Genomic DNA, 13,918 nt, shown 5'->3' on the forward strand with positions numbered 1-13,918 from the left:
TTGGCCAGCTTTCAATACAGTTTTTGACACCTCTGAGAACTTCAGGTCGGCTGACTTGCTGTGCACCCAAGGGCTCAGTCCTCCTTTTGTCAACCTCTATGTGATTTTATCAAGCAGCAACCTTCAGTGTTGAAAAATGAGGTTGATGCAGAAGTTAAAATATAACTGCTGTTCCTTGAGTGTTCACTAGAGGCTGGCAGCGAAAGCTCAGGAGGCGCCCAAGTCCCAACACCCATTTTAACAGCAGAATTAATAATGTTTAGAGCCTCGTACAAAAACAGTTTACATCTCAATGGCTTATTTCTTTATTCAAACACACAGGTGTCAAGTTTTTAATGACTCAGTAGTTCTGATTATATTAAGGCGTTAAGAGCAAGCGGCAACCTCAGTGTGTCACATTTGTACACATACACATGAATGGGAAAAAGCCGATCTTTACAGCAGAAATAAACATGTTTACAGCCTGATATAAAAGACGAGTGTACTGTAGTCTGGATAGCTCATTTCTCGATGTGTTCTCACTGTGAGGGGGGTGCATTTTTTTCTAAAGCGGCAATTTCAAAGATAGTGAGTTTACGAGTCTTCCAATGAGAGGCACAGCTGCCTGTGGGAACACTGCAGCCGTTGGCTAGGAGGCTCAAACTCCACCTCTTTACGTCACACTGGCTCCACAGAAGCAATATGGCTGCCGCTGACGATTGGTCTCAAAACAGCTCTTCAGAAAAAGATGGGTGATGTCACGGATACTACGTCCATATTTTATACAATCTATGGTTAAGAGTTATGTGTAAAGCGACACGTGGACAGGAGGGCGAATTAAAAAGTTGGGCTGAGTCAAAATTTTCAACTGTACTAAGAGATAAGATATAAGATAAGATATACTTTATTGGTCCCCCATTGGGGGAAATTCTTTTGTTACAGTAGCTTACAACACGGGACAGGGGAAAACAACAATGTACTAAGATAGTTAAACATATAATAACAATAATAATAATAGCAATGATAAAGGTAAAATAGAACAAAATAAAATACAATAAAATGAAATATGGCAATATGGATGTATACACAATATGTACACTGATACATATGAATTGCACCAGGTTATTTAAAAAACATACACAGTATGAAGAACAGAGCTGCCTGTATAAATAATGGACGTAGTATCCATGACGTCACCCATCTGTTTTGAAGCCAATGATCGTAGGGAGCCATATTGGAAATGCAGAACTCAACATAACTTTTGTTGAGGGAGTGTGAGGTAAAGAGGTGGGCCTTTAGCCTCCTCGCCAACGGCTACAGTGTTCCCAACTGTCAGTCAAGTCAGCTGTGCCTCTTGTAATGGAAAACTCGTGATCTCAATATCTTCAACATTTCTGTGTTATGAAAAAATGCAACCCCCGTAGAGTGTGTACTGATAGAGAAATGAGCTATCCAGACTACACTCACTTTTTGTAACTGGCTGTAAACATGTTCATTTCTGCTGTAAAGATCGTCTTTTTTGAATGGGTGTGTATGTGGTTTCCGGTACTTCTGGAGCCTGCCTCTAGTGGACACTCGAGGAACTGCACTTTTTTAAACACTTCCATTGGCTTCAATGCTCACGGCCGGAGGTTGCTGCTTGGTCTCTGCAATGTTTTCACACACTCAATTTCTTTAAGTCAACATCAACTCTGGAAGATAAGCATGACAACACACTCTAACTTTAGATGATCAATACATAATGCATCCTCATAGTGTCTGACCAGACCCTGGATGCTATGTGTTTGTGTGTCATTACTACGATGGCCGACGGGGGCAAACAGCAACACCAGGTATCACTACCACAAACAGGCCCAATCTCAGTGTCCTCCCTAAACCCTGAGCCGTGAGCCCTGAGCCCTTCTTGACCGAATTGACGTCACCTGTAAAGTGATTGAGTGCAGGAGACTAAGTAAGGGCTCAAACTGTAGAACTGGGAATGGGACAGCACTTTGTGACTTCTCTTGTAACCTGCATGACATCATGTAGCTCACCTTAGCGGGGATAGGAATTTTTATTGCACAATTTTTACTTTCCTCAAATTCAAGGCGTGTCAGGGATGGACTGATCACCATGTGATCCAGACTCTTACCGTACAGACTGATTCACCACAACATTCAAAGTATATTCATATATTAATATATTAATATAAATATATTACTGTTAATACACACGTGTGAAGATAAATCGATTTAGGCAGAGTAAGGCTGTTTTCTACCTTTTTACTTACAGGCAATCTTTTTTGTATACTGCCAACATCTGTTGCACCTTACACGCTCACAATGCTATGAACTATGGGTAATTCCCTTACGCTAAGCCCTCTTATGAAAAGGGGACATAAAGAGCTCAAAAGGTCTGTGTGAGATCCCTCATGCACTTGATGATTTGACAGTGGGACAGACCCAAAGTCTCACGGGCTTAGCGGGGACGCGCCTCAAAGTCAGGCAGTGTGGACATTGAGCTTTGGCCACAGACTACAGATTCAGAATTGATTCAAATGTGAAAGTACATACAGAAGTCCAAACCAGATGCTGGGGTAGAAATGTGCCACAAATGAGTAAAAAGACTAAAAGATGCATTGAAAAGCAGAAACAGAAAACACTGCAAACACATAAATAATGCAAAGGCAAAAGTAAAAAAACAAAACCCAGAATCTAGATGTCACAGCACCCCTGTTTCATTCATTTTGGATTTTAGCGTGTGTTTTTTGATTTGTGCCGTCTTTCTGGAAACTCATTGGAGCCATTGCAACACCATTCACCATCCACACTGTTTGTGATGTTTGCTGGTCAGATGTCTGCTTTGCATACAGACCAATGAGAGGAGCATGTTTTCACATGACTTTAAATTGTCAGCTTTGAGTATTGGTATGCAAACATACATGTTCCTCGAGTGTGTGTATGCTATCATTATGGACTACAGTCAGGAGATGTTACGGTTAAAGCAGCTTGGAGGCCTTAAGGGACTCTGAGCTGTCACTTCATGTCTGATGTGATAATTGCTGTCTCTGAATTCCTCTCATTTAACTTTGTCTTTAGTCTTAACTGACTTATAACTCAGGGACTAACCTGAACCTGGAACACAAACACACTTAAAATGAATATGTACATGTCAGACAGCCAAACAGAATACCTGACTTTTTTGGTTGGTATCAAAATATGCAGATCTAATCTCATGTGAAGCCACAGTGACTAATATGTGACTAAATCAACAGCAGATGAAGATGAAAGAGCTTTAACCCTCCTGTTATGTTGCGGGTCAAATTGACCCTTTTTACAGTTTAAAAATCTACAACAACAAACAATTAAACTTCTGCTTGGCTTAATTAGTGTAAACAACATATAAAATGAAAATGGCTCATTTCACATATTTGAAACCCCCTCTGCATAGTTACATAGATGCTGGTTGTGGGTCAATTTGACCCTGCAGTAAAAGTGGAGGCTAAAAGTGGTCAGAAGTGTCAAATACTAAATGTTTCTTTGCAACTGTGTTCATAAAAATACGAGTGACTTATCTTCATTGAACCATGATCCGTGCGAATTAAAGAACACGATTGCACTAAATATTGATTTAAATGTTTAGTAATGGAGTTGATAATGAGATTTTAAAAAATGTTTATTGGAGTTTCTTTTGGGTTCCCACACTTTTGGATCATTAAATATGCCCCAGTTCAAATTGACCCAGGAACATTATTGCTGTTCCTGAGAAAGAACCCTAACAGGAGGGTAAGACTCACCTTTGTGCCCTAACCGGTATTTAGTCATAAAATCGACAAAGAGTTAATCAGCCTTTTCAGAGAGTTTAATCCAGGGGATCAAAACTGTAACACCAAAAACTCCTGGATTTCATAAGCAGTGAAACACCAGAAACTGAAGCTGAGAAAAGACAGAAATTCACCCTAAAAGAATCACTACAGCCCTCCTCACATCACACAAAAAACAACATACATTTTCACACTTGTCCGTGCTTGCATCTTGTCTTTGGTGCATCATAAACAGGTGCATGCATTAGATCAAACACACACAGGCAAAAGAGAGGAGACCCCCTACAAACTGAACTTTAACATGTAATAAATGTTATCAGTCAAATGTTGCATCCTGAGAACTTCTTCAGGTCAATCTGAGAAACACAGGGCAGAAATAATTAGAGCTGCAATGTATTATGAAGATACAATCTGTCATTCAGCACAAACTGTGGATATCTGTGTTTTTCAACATGCAACTGTAAGTCAATTCAGAATTTCAGTCAATTAATGCATTAGAACTATAAGACAAATTCAACCACAACATCCTAGTTTCCAATGTTAAAGCATGCTTCGACACACAAAGTATATAAATAACAACAGATAAGAATTCAGTAAGTCAATAAATACTAATTAAAAACATGTAGATCATAAATCATTCAACTTTAATCAGCATGTGTGAGACAGAAAGCTTATGTGTGTGCGTGGACACCGCAGATGTCTTTCTCACATGTGCAGCACACAGTCGGGGTTTTAAAGTCCATCTTTGAGGGGCGGAAGTGAAAGCTCCTCTTGCGTCCCCCAGCTGGGGGAAGCTGCAGCCTCAAGTGTAGGTGTAGAACAAGATTCACAAGCACTGAGCAGATTTCACAAGCACTGCAGGGGCTGCTCCTCTTCAGAGACCTCTTCCTCGAATGAGTCTTTGTTCTCTGTTCCTCCTTGACTTTTGAAAAATCTGATCTTGTAACGAGACGATCTGTTTCCCTTTTATCATGCTGCATTGTCAAAAGCTTTAAATCTTCTTCTTTTCCTCTAGCAAGTGCAGATTTGACATTTACCAAAACAGTAAATACAACAGACAGTAAACGTGGAACGTTTGCAGAGTCAGTCAGATAAGACTTGAAAAAAAATCTGTATCACACGTCATCAAGACTCTTGATCTAAAAATATGTGCAATGTAAAAACTTATCAAGCTGATAGTCCAAGTTTGCGTCATGAGTCATTATCATGAAGGACAGCAGCGTTCCTGATGATAATAGGGATGCTAAATGCTAGGCTATGTTTAGCTAGTCTCTGATTGTGTCTGTTTGCTTTTAGTTGCTGGTCTGTGATGGATACAAGTGATGTGACTTATTAACAATACAAAAATGAGACACCACAGTCATTATGATGAAACCTATTCATTTATATTAGTTCAATATGTTAGCACATAGTTCAACAGTTTCAGAATAATGTTCCTCAGAGTAACACGACTCCATCCACAACTAATGGATTTCATCGTCTACAGAACACTTATGGAAAGATTCAGAGAATCCGGAGACACCACCACTATGAACAAAAAGGGCAAGGACCAAACCAAGCCTGATGGACCTGATCTTCAGGCCCTCAGGCAGCACTGGAGGTCACTGCATCAACAACAGACATGACTCTGTAGTGGAAGTCACTGCATCAACAACAGACATGACTCTGTAGTGGAAGTCACTGCATTAAAAACAGACAAGACTCTGTAGTGGAAGTCACTGCATTAAAAACAGACATGACTCTGTAGTGGAAGCCACTGCATTAAAAACAGACATGACTCTGTAGTGGAAGTCACTGCATTTAAAACAAGCATGACTCTGTAGTGGATGTCACTGCATTAAAAACAGACATGACTCTGTAGTGGAAGTCACTGCATTAAAAACAGACATGACTCTGTAGTGGAAGTCACTGCATTAAAAACAGACATGACTCTGTAGTGGAAGTCACTGCATTAAAAACAGACATGACTCTGTAGTGGAAGTCACTGCATTAAAAACAGACATGACTCTGTAGTGGAAGTCACTGCATTAAAAACAGACATGACTCTGTAGTGGAAGTCACTGCATTAAAAACAGACATGACTCTGTAGTGGAAGTCACTGCATTACAAACAGACATGACTCTGTAGTGGAAGTCACTGCATTAAAAACAGACATGACTCTGTAGTGGAAGTCACTGCATTAAAAACATACATGACTCTGTAGTGGAAGTCACTGCATTAAAAACAGACATGACTCTGTAGTGGAAGTCACTGCATTAAAAACAAGCATGACTCTGTAGTGGAAGTCACTGCATTAAAAACAGACATGAATGTAGTGGAAGTCACTGCATTAAAAACAAGCATGACTGTAGTGGAAGTCACTGCATTATAAACAGACATGACTCTGTAGTGGAAGTCACTGCATTAAAAACAAGCATGACTCTGTAGTGGAAGTCACTGCATTAAAAACAGACATGACTCTGTAGTGGAAGTCACTGCATTAAAAACAGACATGACTCTGTAGTGGAAGTCACTGCATTAAAAACAAGCATGACTCTGTAGTGGAAGTCACTGCATTAAAATCAGACATTACTCTGTAGTGGAAGTCACTGCATTAAAAATAGACATGACTCTGCAGTGGAAGTCACTGTATTAAAATCAGACATGACTGTAGTTGAAGTCACTGCATTAAAATCAGACATGACTCTGTAGTGGAAGTCACTGCATTAAAAACAGACATGACTCTGTAGTGGAAGTCACTGCAGTCAAAACAGACATGGAAGTCACTGCAGTCAAAACAGACATGACTCTGTAGTGGAAGTCACTGCATTAAAAACAGACATGACTCTGTAGTGGAAGTCACTGCATTAAAAACAGACATGACTATGTAGTGGAAGTCACTGCATTAAAAACAGACATGACTGTAGTGGAAGTCACTGCATTAAAAACAGACATGACTCTGTAGTGGAAATCACTGCATGGGCTCAAAATCACCTCCAAAACCACCGCCTGTGAACACAGTTCATCACTGCATCCACATATGCAGGTTAAAACTGAACCATGCAATCACGATCCAGAAACACCTGAGACTTCTCTTGACCTGGTCCCGTTTAAGATGGACTGAGGGGAAGTGGAAAACTGTCCTGTGGTCTGATGAATCAAAATCTGACATTCTTTTTGGAAATCATGGACTCTCTGTTGTAGAAGAGTCCATGTACTAAACTGGCCCCGCCTGAAGTCCTGACTTGTCATAAAATTAAAACATTTAGAGCATCATGACATGAAAATATGACAAAGACCCTGAACTGTTGAAAACTCAAATCCTTTTAAATGGAGCCTCCCAGCAGAATAATTTCTCTCTACTGTACTCGTATAACCAGAGTGACGATTTCACTTCATTACATCTGCTATGCCTGACACTGCCGCTGCCGACTTGCTTAAATTATCTTTCAATAAGGAGCAAAACAAAAACAAGAAAACATTTTGGAGGACAGTTGTTGCTACTTCTCCTGGCTCCTTGTGGAGGTAGGATAATCACATTCATGAATAATTGAGCAGGTCTGTATCACTGTTATTCTCCTTCTTAATGGGGTGTGTGGGAGTGAACTGAGACTCACTGTCGTCCACTAAACATCCAAACACTGCCGGGCCCTCCTCCTTCTCTTCAAACAGCTCAACATGAAGAGTTTTGCAATCACTCCAAGGAGAAACTCTTTGCATCTTACACTCAAAGTTAAACATTTTCCCAGCTCTGTGTGTCCAGAAAATCCAGCTGCCTCACATTTCAAAGACATTCTTCCGAGCTCAGTCACAGGCCTCAAACAAAGAAACATTTCTGTTTGTGAATCTCTGAGGTGGAGAGAAAAACAAAACAAAAAAAGACTTTCAACCAAGTAGTGTGGCTCATTTTGTTACTGAAACAGACCACACAGTGTGGGAGATTAGACTCATATGGAGCCACACTGAATGTCATGCAATCTAATGCTATGCAGGAATATTCTTAAACTGATGTTTTAAAACATTTAAAGACGTCAGGTTATGACGACAACTTTAGAGGAAGTTAAAAAGGCTTTTTTCAGCTTGATCGGCTGGAAACACAGATATCAGATATTTTTTCTCAGACTGTGGCAGTGATAGTAAAACTGGCTGATCAGGTTTCGGTCATACTTTGAAGCCACAAAAAAGTGTTTGCACAATATTTCTGACAGTTAACAGCCTCTTAAAACAAAGCTGACAAATATGCAGAGTGGTCGTATTCTGCAGAAATGTCACTTACTGTTTTTATGAGTTTTAAAACATGCAGCCCTCAGAGAGAGGAGACACGCCTACAGGTGGCCAACAGAAGATGAGCACAAAGGAAACAAACAACAGAGATAAGAAATGTGTTATTTATTTATAGAAACTGTTCCTGAGAAATAAAGCAGCTGAAGAGTCAAGAGAATGATGAAAAAACAGATTCACTATTTCTAACACAGGACTTCCACCAGATCTGCTGCGGTCCGGCTCCATGCTGTCTTGTCCCTCAACACCCACCGCTGAATGCAGCACGGAGCGGTGGGTTCTGGACCTCCTCATCCATGTTGTCTTTCTGGTCCTCTGAAAACCTCTGACCTGTTGACTCCAGGCCTGGCTCCACTCATCATGACGGTTTGTTGTTGTAGTTAAGTGAAATACGATCTGGTGATAACACAGAGTGTTTTATTCTGAAACTCAAACGGATGTTTTCATTTTGTTTTGGTGAAACCTGACTTCCTGTCCTGCTCCATCTGCTCTGTTGAGTTGATGCATCGTGCTCCGGCATCTGGGAACAATAGAAGTCTTGTGTATCTGATCCAGAGGACTTCAGCATGCATGATCAGAGATGCAGCCGGAACACAACAGAGTGGACCCAGTGGAAGTTAACACATTGACTAGAACAATGTATCAGATCTAGTGCCGTGACGGATCAGAGACGGACCGGACACGGATCTGGTGGAATTAAGCCGTAGGAAGTCGGTGTGATAGAGACGTGTGTTTTTCTGACTAAATTACAAAACGGATGCAAAAAAAAAAATAAGAATGTGGGTTATTTCATAAAGGACAAAAGGGGAAATCAGGTTGGTGTTATGGACGTTCTGAAATTCTGAAGTGTGAATTTACTTCATTTTATCATAAGATAAATGTTCAACAAAAATCAGCACTTCTGCAAGAGGGTCGGCATGAACAGCATGAATACAGAGTGTGAGCAGAGGATTCAATACTGTATGTCTAACTCAAGCGGCAACCTCCGGTCTCAAATGATGAAGCCCATGTGGAAGTGTTATAAACTGCAATTCATTAAGAATCCACTTGAGGCTGGCTGCAGAAACACCGGAAACCACATAGACATGAATGGGAAAAAGATGATCTTTGCAGCATTAATAAACATGTTTACAGCCTGGTTCAAAAAACGGCTTGGACCTACAAAGCTAATTTCTGTAATGGCACACACTGTACAGGGAGGTGAATTTTTTTCTAACGTGACGGTTAAGAAGATATTAAGATTACAAGTTTTTGCCCAAATAAGGACATGACTGACGTGACTCCCGGTCGGGAACACATAGCTGTTGGCTAGGAGGCTCACACTACGTCACACTCTGCCTGGTTGAGTTCAGCATTTCCAATATGCCTGCCGCCGTCCATTGGCTTCAAAACAGCTCTCAGGAACAGATGGGTGACGCCACGGATACTACGTCCATATTTTATACAGTCTATGTTCTAACTATGTCATGAAGTGCAATCTTCAAGGAGAGTCTTAAGCAGATACCTTTCAAGCTGAGCCATTTACTGTTCATATTTTCTATTTATAGAACAAAGAAGAAGATAAATCACGGTCTTGAGCACCTAATCAAAAATCAAGTCAGCAGTTGGAAAAACAGTGACGTGTTACTTTTGTCCTTCAAAATCAAAAAGCACTTCCTGTCAACATCAGGAATAAAACTTAAATCATTTAACAAATTAAAATATCAACACTGTATTTGTTATCACAATTAAACAATTCACAACAAACTACAAAGACTTGAGACTTTGAAGAAGACCGGGGAGTTCTCAGTAGCTGGATGGTTGGATGCTGTTGTTCCGCCTTCTCTTGGTTCGTGGAGGTGGAACCTTTTTGTAGTGGCTGGTGTGCACCCAGGTTACTCGCTATGCAACATTGACGGCACTGTGAGTGATGAACTGGACTTGGAAGGGCTCCAGCCACCTGCATCTCACCACATGGTCACCTGTCTGTAAGCTGTGCAGGTGGAGGGAGGGCAGCTTTCACTTTTTGATATCAGAGAGAATTTTAACACAATAACTTAACATTACCTCTTCACACAGTGTGTGCCATATCTGGCGCTGGAACCTGTACACAGTGTGCACATTAAACTCAGCAATTATACTCATTATAATTCCTTTTTAAAAGGAAGCATATTTAAAGACTTCCCCTCGTCTGTGGTTTTGAAAGGGTTCACAAGTTGTCTCACACAGCCAGGCGGTGGATTTTATTCACAGAGGAGGAACTGGAGCTGTTTGTTATGGTTCATGGTTTTACAGACAAGTCCTTAACATTTCTGTTCATCAGAAGATTTGGTAGACCTCCTGAGATTGGAGTCATGAATGTGTCTGGATGATTAGATGATTTAAGAAATGGATTCAGTTTTTAATCTGATGACTATGAGGCTGAGGAGATGGATCATAATCTGAGTGTGCAGTCACTCTGTCTGTTTGAGTGACCAGATCCAGCACCTGATGTTGGACTCCTGCAGGGGCCGGGCTTTGGAGAAACCCATGTGACAGAAACAGGAAATGACTCTCAGTGAACGGTCTCCAATGCTCACCCTGAAGCCTGAGCACTGAACCCCCGTGGACTGACGTCTGATGTGCAGAGTGTGAGTATGAGATGGTTTAAAAACTAGGAATGAGACACACTCATGTTCTGGAAACAAGACGTGCTATTAAATAACGACTAAAACTCCAGTATGACTTTCTGAGTTTCCTGAACCGAAGCTTTGAACCTTCCTGGGCTTGTTGAGCGTCACCTCCTCTCCACACCTTCAGCTCAAACCATCAGTTTGCAGCTCAGGCCGTTAAAGTGTCTCAGCTCCGAGCTGAAGCATGTAAAATTTTAAAGGCATTCTCAGACTGCAGTAAAAACACCCTGCTATTTACAACACATACTGTATAATTTTGGTTTGTTTGTCATGTGTAGGTGCTGCTTTAGGTTTTCTGTAGTATCTGCACACACATGTGGTTCAGACACAGGGGGATTACTGAAGGGGGCACAGGAGCAGGGGCCCGAGGGGGGGAGGAGGGGGTCCAGGGGTAAGGGCTTAACGTTTCCTGTTGTGAATGAAGTTGAATTTTCCGAGACTCACAAAACAACAACAACCAGAACGAGACAAAGATAACCCTTAAAGGCACAGTGAGTAGTTTTTCACTGATGTTGAAATACTCTCACACTCATCCTGATGCTTTTTCATGACTAACACAGTGAAATGAGATTATCAGGGATCAGATCAGTTATTTATTTACACTGAATTTTAGTTCCTATGTTCAGGTCAGATTATCTGAGTCGCTCTTTGTGCATCCCCCCAAAATGTCTCTGTTTAGAGCTCTGCAGGTAAAGTTCATCAGTGCAGTCATCAAGCAAGTCATCAAGCAGGAGGAGTTTTTGTTCTTCAGATCATTTTCTTTTGACATGATGGCCAATACTGGAGCAGGATTATCAAAAAGACGTATACATTCCATTAATTTGCATGCACAACAAATGCACGCTTCGGCAAGAGCCCCATCTTTACCACAGTGGGCGATGGTGCTCGAGGGAAATGCAGTCTTCATCCTGGAAAGACACTACTGATTTAATCCAAAGGGGGGCACCAGAATCAACACAACATGAAAACTCCTCACAGAGCCATTAAGTGTATTCACAAGCCGCAACCTCAGGTCTTAAAATATGAAGCCCATGGAAGTGCTGAAAACTGTAGTTCACTTGAGGCCGGCAGCAGAAACACCAGAAACCACATACACACCCATTCAAAGAAGACGATCTTTACAGCAGAAATGAAAATGTTTACAGCCTGGTTCAAAAAACAGTTTAGCTCATTTCTCTCTTGACACACAATAAACGGGGGTGACATTTTTTAATATATAGTTTTTATAACTTGTTATTTGTGAAGATATTCAACTTACAAGTTTTGCCATTTAAGGGCATGCCTGACTTGATTGACAGGCAGGCACCCTATAGCTGTGTCCGAAGAGGATAAGGCCTGCCTCTTTACCTCACACTGGCTAGGATGAAGTTAGATTGAGTTCAGCATTTTATTTTATTTTTATTTTATTTTATTTAACCAGGAGAAAACCACATTGAGATTAAAAATCTCTTTTTCAAGTGTGTCCTGGCCAAGATCAGCAGCAGCACATTCCAGAAAAATTACAGACAAACAACACATAATTCTAAAACATTACAAACAGAATTTCAGAACAAAAGTCATCAAAGCATCTACAAACTGAAGCATCTTCCTCAAGAGCCTTCAGTCTGCTTTTAAACACATTTAAAGAGACAAGCTCACTCAAACCCTCTCCTGCAACAGGTTCCAGGCTGCAGGAGCAGCGGATCTAAAACTCTAAACTCATTACCAATATTGCTCACGCCAACGATCGGCTTCAAAACAGGGCTTCGGGAACAGATGGTTGGCGTCGCCGATACTACATCCATTTATTATACAGACTATGTGTGTTCACAATAAATTAAAATCCTTCAAAGTAAAGGGCCATTTAAGCTGCTGTGGGGAACTTTGCCTCTTTTAGGCACAAAAAAAATCCTCTTAACTCTTTGCTGATCTTGAACTGTTCATGGTGGCATTTTCTGACATAAAAATCTCCTCCTGCTTTATTTTTAACAATCAAATCTGTCACTCATTGTGAGTATTTGCTGCTGTGAAATGATAATTAAACATTATTGTCTTTTTCCTTAATTAGTAAATTGGGACCAACAGAGAAAGGGATTTGAAAATCAACAGGCTACAAACTTTGATGTGTTGACAAAGCTGACGTAGCAGAGGTTTATTTCTGATCAACTTACAGGTACAACATAGGCGTTTTTCAACAGGAGGAACTTTACCCCGGAACTACGTGCGTTTCGACCAACGGACCCAGAGTGAAAAAGTAGTTCAGGGGTAGATAATCTCCCCCCTGAAAAGCCCCTGCTAGATGGGAAATACTTTTCAAAGGTCCTGAGGTTTTCGAGGGGCAGGGCCTGCAATGCTGAATGTGTCTGATTGGTAGATTAACCACAGTGTTTTTATTCCGCCCGCCGTCCACAATAACATCACACACATCTGTGATTCACTTGATTTCTCTTTCTTTCATTAGTTTTTATTTGTTCTATCTTTTTTGTATGTGTGTGTACTTTTCAAAAGAAGAAGCTGTGATTCTCTTGATTTAGCAGCTTGTAACAGTAGTCTTCTCTCAGCCCACCGTGAATGCTTCTCTCCCGGTGTTACGGTTTTAAAAGTGACCCTGTAAACTGGAGACCTTCAGCTGAACGTGTCAGTGTTTGTGGAGTTTACACAGCTGTTGAAACACAGAGGGAGTTTTAAGATTCAGTATCCTTATCAGATATTTAATGATCATCTAAAGACTTTTATGAGGGATGCGTTGGGCTGAAAATCTCCAGTTAACAGGATCGCTGTTTAACCCAAAACACCGGCCGATCTCTGCCACGGCTTTTTGAGTTCAAAAGGATTTTAAAGCCGTGTTGAAACGTCTTTGCTACTCGCGCTTATCTCCTCTCACGTGTTGATTCAGTGAATCCATCTGTGATGAAATATAGCACCATCTAAAACAGCGCCAGCTGAGTCTCTTCATGCTAACAGGCTAACTGTTGTGTTGCTCATAATGATACCTCCCTGTTTGTCTGCTTCTATGGTGATGAATGGCATTCGACTTTGTTTTACTGCCCTCTACTGGTCTGGTGGTGTAGTGCATTTACTTTTATTTCCTCCATACGTCACTGGCCTGATTTGCACAATCTACCTGGGACTTCAGACGGTCGAAACGCAGACAACAATGGGGGCAAACGAACCTTTTAGTTCAGGGTAAAGAAGTTCTGGGGGCTAAAAGACCCCAGAACTCTTGGTCAAAATGCACTTCAAGAGG

Source organism: Notolabrus celidotus, chromosome 9 (genome assembly GCF_009762535.1).
Source record: "Notolabrus celidotus isolate fNotCel1 chromosome 9, fNotCel1.pri, whole genome shotgun sequence".
NCBI lineage: Eukaryota > Metazoa > Chordata > Actinopteri > Labriformes > Labridae > Notolabrus > Notolabrus celidotus.